The 16614-nt window shown below is 42.8% G+C and overlaps 1 protein-coding gene across 3 annotated transcripts in view; it reads right to left on the bottom strand.

Moving 5' to 3' along the window:
- CNNM1 (cyclin and CBS domain divalent metal cation transport mediator 1) overlaps window positions 1-16614 on the bottom strand; it is a 72421-nt gene that overhangs the window by 43007 nt on the left and 12800 nt on the right. The gene's annotated exons all lie outside the window — the stretch shown is intronic.

Raw genomic sequence — 16614 nt, 5'->3', positions numbered from 1 at the left:
ATATTTTCAGAGAAATTTCCTTTTGAGAAAATGATACTAAATTTCTCTCTGACCAATCTTGGGACTGAACCACTGAACCCATTCCAGGATCTCTTTAAAACATGAAGTCTGTATACAACCTCTTATAAATGCAAACTTTATACTTTTATATCACTATCGCTTTTGAAGCAAGTTACTTGGACTTCCCTGGTAGTCCAGTGATTAAGAATTTGTGTGCCTAACAGGGCACATGGGTTTGATCCATGGTCTGGGAAGATTCCACATGCCTCGAAACAACTAAGCCCATATGCCACAACCACTGAGCCTGTGCTCTAGAGCCCTCGTGCTGCATCTAGAGAAAGCCCATGTGTGGGAACAAAGATCCAGTATAGCCACAAATAAATAAATAAATAGAAAGTTATCTGATATACACAACGCCATTTAATTTTTTTTTCCTGTAATTTTCCTATATTAAGAAGTATATCTAAGCTGAAGGAGGATGAATAATCTAATTGAGAGAATTAGAATTTGGAGTTAGAAGAACTAGGTTAGAAGCCTGCAAACCTCCTCGCCCCCATCCCTAACTATCTTAGTGACTATCTGTGCAACTCACCCTGGACAAACCAGTATGTTAAACCTGTACTGAATCTCAAGCTTCTCATCCAGCATTAGAAGATAATACTAAAATGGTGATTTTCAATATGGCTCCCAGAGGCTTTGATATGCCTCCCATTGAGAAGCATGGTCTAATCAACTCCCTCGGGCTTGTGGCTGCTTCAATCAATCGAGAACAGGGAAAGTGAAAGTGTTAGTCGCTCAGTTGTGTCTGACTCTTTGTGACCTAATGGACTGTAACCCATCAGGCTCCTCTGTCCATGAAATTCTCCAAGCCCAAGGGATCTTCCTGACCCAGGGATCAAGCCCGGGTCTCCTGCCTTACAGGCAGATTCTTTACCACTTGAGCCACCAGGGAAGCCCAGAGAACAGAGAAATGTCTGCAATGAGGCTTCTGAGAATGCATCATAAAAGGCATATAGCTTCTGCTGCAGAAACACTCTAAAGAAGTCTGACAACTACCGTGAGGCCACCATGGTGAAGGGGACCCATGTCGGTGCTTAGGTGACAGTCCCAGCTAAGCCTGGCCTTTCCACCATGCCACCAAAGTGCCGGACAGGTTAGAGAAGAAGCCTTCTATGGCGGTGGATCCTGCCCCACCTGCTGGCATTCTCCTCAATCATCTGAGACGTTTCTAACCACGGGCACAATCACTGTGAAGCAGAGATAAGCAATTCCCACTGAATTCCTGACTCAGGAATCTGTGAGCATGATAAAATGGCTGTTGTTTCATGCTTCCAAGTTTTGAGGTGGCTTGTTAATAGCAGCAGTAACTAGTGATTGTGGAGTTCAAATGGCCTAGTGGATGTGTCCAGGATCAGTTGCACAGATAGTCACTAGGGAGTAGGGGCAGGGAGGTTTCCATAATGCTTTCCATAAAGCCACTGTGTAAACTGTAATATGTCATAGGCAGTTAACTTACTGCCCAGCAGCTGACTAACAACAGTTAACATTTATTGAGATAACTACATGCCAGGTACTATTTGGAGCACTTTACATGTATCAGTTCATTTCATCCTCATAACAACCCCTGAGACAAGTACCATTATTATTCCTATTTTACAAGCGAAACAACTGGGGCACAGATTGGTTAACTAATAAGCCTAAAGTTACAGTCTGTAAGTGGCAAAGCTCGACTTTGTGAACCCAGGTAAACTGGTTTTCGGTCCTAATCTAGAGACTGTCTTACCTGAGTCCTGCTTCACCTTGGTTTATTTTCATCCACTGATAGATGCATTTTCTGGATCTGTTTCTCAAAGGACAATCTGGGTGGTTCTTTTCCTTGGCTAAGAGAACATCTCCTTAAATTAGGAGACTATCTAGGGTACGGATTCAGATGTTATTCTTGCCCCTCTCCAAAAAAAGGAAGTTCATGCCTTATCACTGCTACCCTGTATAAGCTTTTGCTCGCCCACTGTTAGAAATATCAGACTAGTAAGCTTGCCAGTGCATAATTAACCATTAAAATTTAAACAACATGAATTTACGTATCAAATACTTCAAATCGCAAGACAGCTACTTATTGGGATTTTTAACGAGACAGATGGCATCTATATCACTCAAAAATAGTCTCTAATTTCCTCTCCACCTTCAACTCATCCTGCGACTTACTCCCAAACTGACTTGATCAGGCCACTCCCCCACTCAAACACCCTCCCTAGTGTGCACAAAGTCAAATCTAGGCTCATTAGTTTGGTATTCTCAAGACTGTAAAATGTAGCACCTCCCTGTCTTTCTAACTGCATGCCCTACCACATCCTCCAAATATCCCGTACTCCAGAGGAACCTCGTTACCTCCAGCTCCTAACTTCCTCCACGTCCATTTTCCAGGTTCTCACTCACACCATCTCCTTTTCCCATTCTGTCTCCTTTATAACTCCATTAAAGCACTTATCACAATTTGCTGCTTCTCATAACTTAAAATGTATGTGTCCTCTACAGCAGCAGTCCCCAAACTTTTTGGTACCAAGGACTGGTTTCGTGGAAGACAATTTTTCCATGGATGGGGAGCGGGGTGGTTTTGAGATAATTCAAGTGCATTACACTTACGGTGTATTTTATTTCTAATCTAATGCTGCCGCCGATCTGACAGGAGGTACCAGTCCGTGGCCTGGAGGCTGGGGACGCCTGCTCTACTGGGCCTACATGTCTTCCTCAGATTGTAAGATTCTTCAGGACAAAGGCTCATACACTTAGTCAGGGTTTTCTCTACACAACAGGCAGCCAATAAGTGCCTGATGAACTGAACTAAGACTGAATAAAAGTCCACAGTTTATGTAATACATGATATTAAAACCAGACAAAACCCTTTTTAAAAACTAAAATACAGTGTGTTTAAATTAACATTTAAACTGAATCAGTGGTTCTAAAATTATCCTTTGAAACAACTACATCCTGCCCAATTGGATTGAAGTGTTTTGTAGCTTAAATTAGATTATGTTAATTGTTAGGATGTGCTCAATTTAAAATTGTTTTTTTTTTTTAACACATGTTCTTAAACTTCTGGCACCTGCTCTCACTTTTCTGCTAACACGTGCTAGCATATGACTAGCATAATGGAAAAAGTTGGAAAAGTGATTTCTTAAAATTATTTTCTATAATTGGATAATTTTTTGTTATGTGGAGCCCAGAATATATATAATACAGCCATACTTCCTGCCACCAAGAGGTTAGTTTATATAATGGGATTAAACAAATCAACATCTTATGTTGTTTCACAAGAAGTGTCCCAACTTCCAAGTGAAAATCCACCTTTGGTCTACACCTTTCAAGGTCAATTTGAGGACAAACTATATGATCATCAGGGAATAATGATTTCAAGTCCTAATTATATGATATTCAAGACAATGTACTTGTATAATCTATTTAGAAACATTTTATAATTCACAATCAGCCTTTATGATTCTGTCAAGTGCCTGTAGAGATCTACAAACAAATGAAGGAAGTCATTGTTTCTTGGGGACAGACTGGAACAGGAATCAATAATCACATACCCCTGTTCTGAGCTGACAATGGGACAAGAAAGCCAGCTGTTCCCATGACACACATACCCCAGGTCCTTCCCTCAAAGCAGCTGGCCTTGGAGACGCAACTCCTGACACTCCTCCTCTTCCTGGGCCCCAGAAGTGCTAGAGCTGTGGGCCTGGGATGGAGAAGGTTCATGTCTCTATTAGAGATCTTACCAACCCTGAGGGATGACCTATGAGTATTCAAAACTGCGGCAGTGGAGGCTCAAATTTCACAAGTGTTTCCATCTTTTGCTGGGCAAAAACTGTTTCTAACATGCTTTATGTCTCCTCGCATGGATGAGTGCTGTGTTTACTTGCAAATGGCACACTTGAGGGAGTGGCTTCAATCTTGGTTAATCCCCTCTGATGTCCTTCTGTGAGGTTCTGTGAATGCTGTCCCTCTACAGACTAGCAGAATTGCTCAAGTTCCTTCTCACAACCACTAGCCTATTAATTTCAATTTCCTTCCAACTTACTAGAAATTTGGGTATCTGTGAAAGAAATTTAAAATATCAATAACCTCAGGTATGCAGATGACATCACCCTTAAGGCAGAAAGTGAAGAACTAAAGAGCCTCTTGATGAAAGTGAAAGAGGAGAGTGAAAAACATTCAAAAAACTAAGATAATAGATTCTGGTCTCATCACTTCACGGAAAATGGATGGGGGAACAATGGAAACAGCCAGAGACTTTATTTTCTTGGGCTCCAAAATCACTGCAGATGGTGACTGCAGCCGTGAAATTAAAAGATGCTTGCTCCTTGGAAGAAAAGCTATGACAAACCTAGACAGCTTATTAAAAAGTAGAGACATTACTTTGCCAACAAAGGTCCATCTAGTCAAAGCTATGGTTTTTCCAGTAGTCATGTATGGATGTGAGAATTGGACTATAAAGAAAGCTGAATGCCAAAGAATTGATCCTTTGAACTGCAGTGTTGGAGAAGACTCTTGAGAGTTCCTTGGATTGCAAGGGGATCAAACCAGTCAATCCTAAAGGAAATCAGTCCTGAATATTCATGGGAAGGACTGATGCTGAAGCTGAAACTCCAATACTTTGGCCACCCGATGCCAAAAACTGACTCCTTGGAAAACACCCTGATACTGGGAAAGATTGAAGGTGGGAGGAGAAGGGGATGACAGAGGATGAGATGGTTGGAAGGAATCACCGACTTGATGGACATGAGTTTGGGTAAGCTCTGGGAGTTGGTGATGGACAGGAAGCCTGGCATGCTGCAGTCCATGGAGTAGCAAAGGGTCAGACATGACTGAGCGACTAAACTGAACTGTGAAATAATTTAGGTTAATGATGATGAACGTTAACATTTATATGCTGCTGCTGCTGCTAAGTCGATTCAGTCGTGTCCGACTCTGTGCGACCCCATAGACGACAGCCCACCAGGCTCCCCCATCCCTGGGATTCTCCAGGCAAGAACACTGGAGTGGGTTGCCATTTCCTTCTCCAATGCATGAAAGTGAAAAGTGAAAGTGAAGTCACTCAGTCATGTCCGACTCTTAGCGACCCCATGGACTGCAGCCTACCAGGCTCCTCTGTCCATGGGATTTTTCAGGCAAGAGTACTGGAGTGGGGTGCCACTGCCTTCTCCATAGAACTAACAATTTGTTAAGATGTTTCACACAGGGTACAGGAGAGTCATGGACATTGTGAGAAGATTTCCTGAGAATTGTGAGAACCCTTCATTTTGTGAATTAGAGATGTTTGGCCCTGCTTTCTCCAGAATCTATTGAGAGACAATAGGAACTGTGTCATATACAAGTGTCTTATGCATATTTTGAAGCAAGATAGCTTCTTTCTCAACTTCTGGATTCTCTCTCATTGGGTGCCCACTTCACTTGAAGAATTAAAAAAGACTATTTCTTTAGGATTGTTACTGTAAACAAGATGGTACATGGAGGACAGTAACGCCGTGTTGAACTGCTGAGGGTGCTTTGCTCAGTACTTTGCTCTGCACACTCCCAGCCTATAGGTAAGTCCAAAGCAACTGGGTCCCTGGAAGAATCACCCTTCCTTTTGCTAAAAATAGTCAAAGTGAAAAAATTTAAGTTTGCTAATTCCAAGGCCCTATTTGATCTGATTAAGATATAAAGACTCAGGGCTTACCTGGTGATCCAGTGGTTAGGAATCCATCTGCCAGTACATGGGACACGAGTTTGATCCCTGGTCCAGGAAGAACCCATATGCTATAGAGTAATTAAGCCTCTCCACTGCAACTACTGAGCCCATGTGCCTAGAGCCCACCCTCTGCAATAAGAGAAGCCATGTTCTCTTATGAGAGATGAGAAGCCTGTTCACTGCAACTACAGAAAGCCTGCATGCACTTAAAAAAAAGATACAATCAGGCAAAAGGCAATTCTTTAAACAGAAAACTCATGAATGCTACCACTTGATGAGGTATTTTAACATGTCCCTTGACCATACTACCATGGCACTGAACACCAACAGATGAAAATCGCTGGATTGAATTGAAAGATAAGGAAACAATGGATCTTACTGCAATGCACTTTCTAGAAATTAAGGCAACATCTGTCTCTGTTGTAAGAATACATTTCATTCTGGTTTAGTAGTGTTCTACTTCTGAACTGGTAGCTACTGGCTTGAATCCCTACCATGTTCCTGGTATCCAGCCTCAGCAGAAGTCCCAGTCCTGTCCTGATGATTTGGCCTGTTGACATGCCTTTCCTGGCTTCCAGCAGCTGTAGACTCCTTAAGCCTTGATTTGCTGCCCTCTAGGCTACTTGCCCGGAGAAGGCGATGGCACCCCACTCCAGTACTCCTGCCTGGAGAATCCCATGGACAGAGGAGCCTGGTAGGCTGCAGTCCATGGAATCGCTGAGGGTCGGACACGACTGAGTGACTTCACTTTCACTTTTCACTTTCATGCATTGGAGAAGGAAATGGCAACCCACTCCAGTGTTCTTGCCTGGAGAATCCCAGGGACGGGGGAGCCTGGTGGGCTGCTGTTTATGGGGTCACACAGAGTCGGACACGACTGAAGTGACTTAGCAGCAGCAGCAGCAGCAGCAGGCTACTTGCCTGGGAGAAGGCAATGGCACCCCACTCCAGTACTCTTGCCTGGAAAATCCCATGGATGGAGGAGCCTGGTAGGCTGTAGTCCATGGGGTCGCTAAGAGTCGGACACGACTGAGCGACTTCACTTTCACTTTTCACTTTCATGCATTGGAGAAGGAAATGGCAACCCACTCCAGTACTCTTGCCTGGAGAATCAGAGGGATGGGGGAGCCTGGTGGGCTGCTGTCTATGGGGTCACACAGAGTCGGACACGACTGAAGTGACTTAGCAGTAGCAGCAGGCTACTTCCTCTCAGACTCTGATTTGCAATCTTCAGCTCCATTGCTGTCTACAGCTCAATGAAACATGCAGTAGAGAATACACACCTATGGCTTAAGACTTGTTTGGACCACAGTGTTAGGATGATTTTGGTGAAACTGGAGAAGTAATCCTCAAAGAAGCATAATGGGTAAGAATATGGGATTAAGTCATACTAAAGCCCTCCATTAAGCAGGGCCACCTGGGGTAGAGGTACCCCAGTGCTTTGGAATACATTCCACCTAGTTCAGTGTTTCTCAATGCTGGCTCTATACAAGAATCATCTGAGAAACTAATAAATACACTCTGAAGACTGGATCTCATGCCCAGATATTCTGATTTCATTTGTTTGGGATGGGGCCATGACACCAATAGTTAAAAACATTCCTCAGGTAATACCAATGTTCAGCCAAGTCTGAGAATTATTACTTGCTTTCCAGTCACGTTCTCAAAGTGTGGTCCCTGGACTATCAGCATCACTCGAAATGCAAATTCTCAGGCCCCACTCTAGACCTAGTAGATCAGAATCTCAGGGGGTATAGTCCAGTGATCAGTGGTTTAACAAGCTTTTAGCTGGTTATGATGCAGGCTAAAGTTTGAAAACCACTGGTTTATAGGTAGGCTCTATGGCACTCTGGTTATTTGTCTGATGACCTCTACTGAGGAAGAGAAACAAGCACTGAGATTTCTAATACAATCCTCATCTTTTCTGTGTACTTGGTTTAAGTCACAAGATGTTAAGTACTCATGAAAGGAGAGGAAAGAACCTCCTGGACAAATGATAGTTGTGTGGCAAGCTGATGAATGCTTTCTCTCATATGATGTGGTGGTTATGGTATTTTGTTACAGGGCATAGAGTGGCAGCTGACTCTTTCATGCTGAGCCTGGAAAGAGGTTTCTTTTTTTTTTAAATATAAATTTATTTATTTTAATTGGAGGCTAATTACGATATTGTATTGGTTTTGCCATACATTAACATGAATCCGCCACAGGTGTGCATGTGATCCCCATCCTGAACCCCTCTCCCCCCTCCCTCCCCATACCACCCCTCTGGGTCATCCCAGCGCACCAGCCCCAAGCATCCTGTATCATACATCCAGCTTTTGTACCAATGAGACAAGTTTGAAGTATTGCACCATCTATTAGGCTCTTGGTATAAGTGAGGTCAATAAAATTTCCCACTTCTGAAAGTCAAACTAGTCTTTTCTGTTGCCTCAAGAATCCAAAGGGTGGTCCTAGTACTGGTTACTGGTAGTGCTCTGTCTTTACCACCTGGCATCAACATGCCCAAGCTATAAGTCAGACTTCTTAGAAAGGTGACTAGGTTTTCAAACATTGCTTTTGAAGCAGTGGTTCTCAACTGGGGCTGATTTTTGCCTCCCAGGGAACATTTGGCAATATCTGGAGACAATCTGGCTTGTCACAACTTGGGGCAGGAGATGATATTGGCATCTAATGGTTGCATGTAGTGTTGCTCTCCAACAGCCTCAACATAAGGAGTGTCAAGGTTGGAAACCTTGCCCTAAAGAAAGTTACAAGTGTCAGCAACATTACAACTGTTCTCTGGTATTTGAAGAAGTTGGAATAACCTCCAAAGGTCCTTAATAAATGTAGCTTCTAGATGGTTTAGGCATATCCACAGAGAAGAGCTCCCAGGTACCCTATTAGCATACCTCCAATGCCTTGAAAAGAAAATCAAATAATTGATTTGCTTTCTCTTTCAAAAATAGTTACAGCACTTTGGTAAGGTAATTGTTCCCAAGATAAAATACAGAAGCCGGGGGAAAGCTTACTGCTTGAAAATAGAGAACCAAGGAAAGCAGAAATCATTTTATGGTTTTATGGTTTCTGCCTCACTTATGACCTTCACCTTGCAAAATCTAGTGGCTTTGCTACATTCTTATTCTTTCTGGTATCCCTGCAATATCTTTTATTCATTTGGTAGGCAGTATTGAGTGCCTCTTCTTTCCTTCCTTTTTAAAAAAAATATTTATTTATTTATTTGGCCGTGCCAGGTCTCAGTTGCAGCCTGAGGGATCCAGTTCCCTGACCAGAGATTGAAACCGGGTCCCCTGCACTGGGAGCACTGGACCACCAGGGAAGCCCCAAGTGCCTCTTCTTCCTTCTGTGGTCTTGGTGACTCTCTCACACTTGAAGTGTGGGACCAGCAGCATTGCATATCACCTCATTCAAAATGCAGGCTCTTGCATTTGAGTCAGTTCTAATGAAGTGGATGAACCTAGAGCCTATTATACAGAGTGAAATAAATCAGAAAGAGAAAACCAAATATCCTACCTTAACACATATATATGAAATCTAGAAAGATGGTCCTGATGAACCTATTTGTAGGGCAGCAATGGAGATGCAGACATAGAAAATAGACTTGTGAACATGGGGGAGCGGCGAAAGAGAGGGTGGGATGAACGGAGAGAGTAGGACGGCAATGTGTACACTACCATGTGTGAAACAGATCGCCAGTGGGGATTTGCTATATGGCTCAGGGAGCTCAAACCAGTGCTCTGTGACAACCCAAAGGGGTGGGAGGGAGGTCCCAGAGGGAAAGGACGTATGTATACCTATGGCTGATTCATGCTGATGTATGCAGAAACCAACACAATATTGTAAAGCAGTTATTCTTAAATTAAAATAAATGAATTAAAAAAATGATGCAGGTTCTTGGGTTCTATTCCTGACTTACAGAATCTGGATCTTGGTGGGTGGGGTCCAGACAGCTGCTTTAATGATATCCCAGGTGATTCTTATGTACATTAGAGTTTGAGAAGCACTGCTCTTGACACTTGCTATTCAGTGTGGCCCTTGAACCAGGCGTCACAGGATCACCTGGGAGCTTGGCAGTTTGAGTCATGATCTGTAGATCCTCAAGATCTCAGGTGATTCTTTTGATCCTTATGGAGTTGAGTATGAGAAGAGCTGGCCAAGACTACCCTGTTTTTCTTTCTGCCCTTATGACTAATATTTTTCTGCTCCCATTGTGGATTCCTTTACTTTATCCTCACCTGAAGGTAAATATTGGAGAAGGAAATGGCAACCCACTCCAGTATTCTTGCCTGGAAAAATCCCATGGACAGAAGAGCCTGGCGGGCTGCAGTTCAGGGCGTCACAAAAGAGTCGGACACAAATTAGTAACTAAACAACAAGCACAATAAAGATAAATATATCTTAAAGACTTTAGCTCAGTGAGTCTTGACACTGGCTGCCTGTGGGAATTAGCTGGGGAGTTTAAAACCTACTGAGACCTGTGTCCCACCCAGGAAAGTTCTGACCTAATCAGTCTGGCGTGTGGTCCAGGCATCGGGATGTTCAAAACATCTTCAGGTGACTCTAAAGTGGGCAGTTGCAGTTAAGAACCTCCATTCCAATCCCTGATCCTCTGCTCTTCTCTCTCCTCTGGATTAAATATCCCTGGGACTTCCCTGTAGTCCAGTGGTTAAGAATCCACCTTACAATGGAGGAAATGTGGGTTTGATCCCTGGTTGGGGAACTAAGATCCCACATGCTGTAAACAACTAAGCCAGTGAGCCTCAACTAGAGGCTGAAGATCCTGCATACAGCAACTAAGACCCGAAGCAACCAAATAATCAATTAAAAAAAAAATCCCAACAGAGCCTTTCAATGTCACCATCACCTCTTTCCTGAACTAAATTTATATCTTAACATCAGAGTCTATTTTGAACTGTCATCTTGTTTTAGACGTTGTGCCTGAGCTTTCCCCTTGTCTTGTCAAAATCACTTATCCAAATAGGAACACACGGTTTCCAAGACCCACTATCCCCACTCTCCCTCCCTCTCCACCATAACAAACGGCACCTTCAGCTGTAACCCAGGAATCAGTTTTTACCTTCTTTTTCTTTGTTCCTATTTAGAAAAAAAAAAATCCCCAAAAACTTCCAATTCTTTCTCCTCTTCATTCTCTCAACTGGTATTTATTAAATACTACTATGTGCCAAGCACTCATCTAGGCACTGGACATGCAGCAATGAACAGATGGACAAAATCACCTTCTTCCTGTAGCTTACATTCTAGTACGTGGGGTGAGAGATAATAAGGCAGATAGATATATGAACTCTATTGCTCTGGCTACGGGAGAAGCACAGCAGGGAAGACTGGTGAGGGAGTGTGTGGATGGAGTGACCATGTAGTACAGTTTCAGCAAGGGATGCCAGATAAATTCCCTGAGAAGCTGGTATATAAATACAGATCTAAAGGCGGTGAGTTAGGGAGCCCTGTGGATACCTGGAGCATATCAGCAGCATAAGATGCAAAGGCCTTGAATTTTGGAAGTGTAACTGATGTGCTTGAGGAACGGTTGCAGAAGTGAAAGAGGACAGTAGTGGGCCAAGGTCAAGGAGGAAAGGGGTGGGGTATTTGTCACTTTGATAGATAGAGCCTGAAAGGTCTTTGTGAGGACTTAGGCTCCTACTCTGGGTGAGATAAAGCCATTGTAGAGTTTTGTGTTTGTGTCTATGTTTGGTTTTGGCAAAAAAGTGATATGATCTGACTTACATTTTAAAAGAATCTCTCCAGCGGCTGTTTGAAGAGTGGACACAAAGTGGACAGAGGTGGAAGCAGAGAGACCTCACAGCTCTGGTATTCATCCAAATGAGAGATGGCTCATGGCATGGACCAGGGTGTATTGGAGGTAGTGAGATGTAGACAGATTCTCTATATATGTTGAAAGCAGAACACATATGAGGGACTGGATGTGTGGCAAAAGAGACAGCGAAGTTTGGGCCTGAAAATCTAGAAGAATGGAACTGCAGTTTAGGGAGTTGGGGCATATTGTGCAAAGTGTAGATTTAGCAAAGAGAGCAGAAGTTCAATTCTGGATAGTTTGAAGTTTGAGATGCCTTTTAAGCCTCCAAGTGGAGATGTCAAATGTCAGTTAGAAATTTAAGTCTGGTTTAGGTTGGTAATCTTTGGGAGAATGAATGAAATAAACAAAGGGAGTAAGAGAAGACAAAGAGATTTATTTCTCAGCCCTGTGCACTCCCAACATTCAGAGGTTATAGAAATGCAACATTCAAGCAACAGATATTTGAGTGTCTGATAGGGGTAGGTCCTGTCCCAAGTGCTGACAATGTATCAGTGAATATGAAATAGGAGGAACAGAAAAGGAGACTGAGCAGGAGTGTCCAGAAGGCAATGAAGCCTCATATTTCCCTCTTTCCAATTGCAAGTATATAGTTAATTTCCATACTCTCATTGTATGCTGGAGAATTGCACCAATATCCTACCCAGTTCTCCTGTTGGTTTTTTTCTGCTGTAATCAATCCTATCCAGTAAAAACAGATTGACTGCCCCCAAACACTACATTCATGAGGTTATTCCCCATCTCAGTAACATGGACAGGTAACCGGGGAAGATCATTTCTGGACTCTTCTTCCTGCCATTAGAGGCCTCCATGGCTTGGGGTATATACGTTGCCTTCTTTCCCACTAACTCTATCAAAATATGTTGTGCCAAAGAATTGAGGCTTTTGAACTGTGGTTTTGGAGAAGACTCTCGAGAGTCTCTTGGACTTCAAGGAGATCCAACCAGTCCATCCTAAAGAAAATCAGTTCTGAATATTCATTGGAAGGACTGATGCTGAAGCTGAAACTCCAATACGTTGGCCACCTGATGCGAAGAACTGACTCATTTGAAAAGACCCTTATGCTGGGAAAGATTGAAGGCGGGAGGAGAAGGGGATGACAGAGGATGAGATGGTTGGATGGTATCACCGACTCGATGGACATGAGTTTGAGTAAGCTTCGGGAATTGGTGATGGACAGGGAAGCCTGGCGTGCTGTGGTCCATGGGGTTGCAAAGAGTTGGACACGACTGAGTGACTGAACTGAACTGAACTGCAGCTTTAAGAGCTTTCATTGATCTGGTATGATATTTGTTTGTAGATTATGTTTTTTTATTTACTGTGCCTGAGGAAGGTCACAGTGATACAGAAGGAAACCTAACTGATGACAGGATAAAACAAATGCAAGGAAATTTCCACAATCAATTTGGTCTCTGGGCCCTATCCAAGGTAAACAGCTGTCATTCTTATTTTCTTATTGTATACAATGACTTCCATATGGGCTGAATCAGGGAAAGCACTTGTTACACAAAATAACTAACTAGATAGAATTCATTTAGGTAGATCAGTGAGGTGAAAGGCAAGTGGGGGAGTGTCTTAAGTACTATATAAGCATAATCTTTAGCCTTCATGTTAATCTTACAATGTAGGATTGTTTTTAAAATATTGTCATTTTAAGAAGGAAGGTAAGCCTCATTTGGAGTGGTGGAGTGACCTGCACTAGTCACACAGCTAGTAAACAGAAGAGCGGGGCCCAGGTTCCTGTGACTATGTCTGGCTGTGGCTCCATGGTCTGAGACAGCGAATCACAGATGTGGCTTCTGGTTCTGCCTCTGTCATTAACACTGAACAGGACACTTGTGTCTCCAGATCCCATGTGCCTCTTCAACAAAATGGGGATAAATTCTACTGACTTCACATGCGTGGTGAACACAAAATGAATTACTGTTTGAAAAGATCTTTGCAAATGTAAATGCTTTGCAACTATAAGGGATTATCATCGCTATTTTTATAATTTGTCTTTTCTGGGCCTCAGCTTTCTCTGCCTTAAAATTAAAGGACGGGGGGATTTACCTGGTAGTGCAGTTGATAAGATCCTCCTGCCAATGCAGGGGACACGGGCTCAAGCCCTGGTCTGGGAAGATTCCACATACTTTGCAACAATTAAGCCCTTACGCCACAACTGCTGAGCCCCCATTCTAGAGCCAGTGAGCCATAGGTATTGAAGCACGCATGCCTAGAGCCAGTGTTCCCCAACAAGAGAAGCCACTGAAATGAGAAGCCTACGCACTGCAAGAGTCAGCACAGCCAAAATAAATAAATAAAAATTACAAAAAAATTAAAGGATGGGTTCAGGTGATCTCCAAGGTCATTTTTCATGCTCTAAAATTCTATACTAAACAGTCCTGGGCCACAAAACCAGTTTGGCTTAACAGGGTGCTTCTTTGTCATGAGATGTGCTTTGCTTAATCACTTAGTCACGTCTGACTCTTTGCAACCCCATGGACTCTAGCTTGTCAGGCTCCTCTGTCCATGGGGATTCTTCAGGCAAGAATACTGGAGTGGGTTGCCATGTCCTCCTCTGGTATGATGATATATGACATACCAAAATTTTAACTGCCAATAATTATAGCCTCTTAAGTTTACAAAGGAGCTTGAACTCCTAAGTTTTATATTTTAATATTAAAGAATAAGATAAGAAATATTACCTTGACACAAGCTAGACTTTAAAAAAAAATTTATACAATCAAATCAAATCACTTTCTATCAAATCAGGAAGAGCAACACAAAAAATATCCTACCAGTCCCGCAGCAACCACCTTAATCTGGAAAAGCAAAACAGTCCCTTTTTCTAGTTTTTTTTAAAAAGTCTGTACTTTGTAGTAATCCTGCCCTACTTCATCAGAAATAATCAATGCATTTATCATAAAAAAACTTCTCGAGCCACTAAAAGGCAATTATAAAAAAAGCCAGCCATGTCACCCAGAACACCATGGTAACCAGCATCACCAGGCCTTGAAGAAAATAGGTGTTAGTCACTAGACTCTAAGCTGGCTGGCAGTCTGTTCTTGCTAAGCAACACTGCAAAAATAGCAGCGTAACCACCCATTATCTGGAGGTGACTTCGCACGGTTTTGAGTCTGGTCCCAGGAGGAACTATTCTAGGTCTGTACACCAACCCCATACCTGAGACTCCCAGTCCAAGCCTAATTAATCATTTATTCAACAAATATTTATTGAAGCCTATTGTACGTCAGGCATATGATTCCCAACCCATGTATTTACTTGGTTTCTCAGTTAAATAGAATGATTTTGTGATGAGCGAGGTGGGGACAGGGCTTTGCTTGAGGCTGACTCAAAAACAACCAGCAGCTGACAGCCAGAGGACAGAGAAAAACAAAAGAGCAGAGAACTGATTTACAACGCAGCATAAAATAACTACACTCTCATGACCATGATCATGCGTCATCAAGAAAAGGTTGTTATATTTAGGATCCTTTATTAAGGCAGGCAGGAATGGGCTTAAAACATTTTAGAAATATCACCACCAAAAATGGTTAACATATACAGTTTTGGCGCTTGGAGAGAACATAAATTATGTTTGACAAACGTCTCGATCTGCCTAGTTTCCCATTTTGCTGGAAGAAAAGGAACAATATAATCACAGCTTTAACAGCTTTTGAAGGTCCTCTCGGCTCCCTTTCCTTTTCTCGCTCAAGCTCCTGCCTCAGCTAAAATGTTCTTTCCCTTCATAACTGCTTATGAGAGTCCCTCTTCATTCACTTCCTCAGAGAAGTTTTCCCAGATCCTTCCAGTGAATCAGTTCTCCCTAGCAGCCAACCCCCCTCACCCCCAGGGGGTGAGGCCCCCAATCACCCATAGATGTTGTCTGGATGCCCTTGTCTGTACCCCAGGCTGCTCTGTATCATTTCCATCAGGGTCCTTCCTCTTTTCATGTTCTTGGATATTTATATTCAAATCCACCTCCCAGAGCCCTGGTAGCTCAGCATTCTGATAACGTCGATAGAAAGAAGACTGGTTGGCAGAGGTGGTGCTTTCCCCACTGGGTGTCAAATGGCCCATGAACCCTGCAGGACACCCGCTTGGCCCTCTTTCCTCAGAGCCTTTGCAGGTCTGTTCCCTTCTGGAAAGCTCTGGTGAACTCCTCTCCACCCTTTAGGATTCAGCACAAATATCACTTGGGGAGGGGGTAGTTTATCCTTACCTGTAAGACCAGGTCAGGACCCCCTATTATATGCTCTCAGAGCTCCCTATACTTTTCCTTCAAATAACTTGTGTTCCTTTGTAATTGTTTATTATTAGTGTGTATCTCCTTACTTGACTGCAAGCACCAGGAAGACTGGAGGCCTCATAGAGAATAATGTCATATGGAAGGAAGGAAGGGAGAAAGAGAAGAATGGAAGGAAGAATTGAGAAGAATCTAGTTTGGAAAGGAATAGCAGGAAATAGGGGATTGAAATTGTTATTAAAGGTCCAGGAATCTCTAAATATGGACATAGAGGTAAAACAGTTTATGAGTACTAGAAAAATCTATTCACCACTAAAAAACTAAGATCATGGCATCTGATCCCATCATTTCATGGCAAATAGAAGGGGAAAAAGTGGAAACAGTGACAGATTTTAGTTTTCTTGGGCTTCACGATCACTGTGGACAGTGACTGCAGCCATGAAATTAAAAGACGCTTGCTCCTTGGAAGGAAAGCTGTGACAGACCTGAAAAAGTGAAAGTGAAAAAAAACAGTGGAAAAAAAAAGTGAAAGCTCAGTCGTGTCCAATTCTTTGCGACCCCATGGACTATACAGTGCATGGAATTCTCTAGGCCAGAATACTGGTGTGGGTAGCCTTTCCCTTCTCCAGAGGATATTCCCAGCCCAGGGATTGAACCTAGGTCTCCCACATTGCAGGCAGATTCTTTACCAACTGAGTGACAGACCTAGACAGTTGTATTAAAAAGAAGAGATATCACTTTGCCAACAAAGGTCTGCATAGTCAGAGCTTTGGTTTTTCCAGTAGTCATGCATGGATGTGAAAGTTGGACCATAAAGAAGGCTGAACA

The sequence above is a fragment of the Bos taurus genome, chromosome 26, assembly GCF_002263795.3.
Source record: "Bos taurus isolate L1 Dominette 01449 registration number 42190680 breed Hereford chromosome 26, ARS-UCD2.0, whole genome shotgun sequence".
NCBI classification, from domain to species: domain Eukaryota; kingdom Metazoa; phylum Chordata; class Mammalia; order Artiodactyla; family Bovidae; genus Bos; species Bos taurus.
This window is presented reverse-complemented; position numbering and strand designations above follow the sequence as displayed.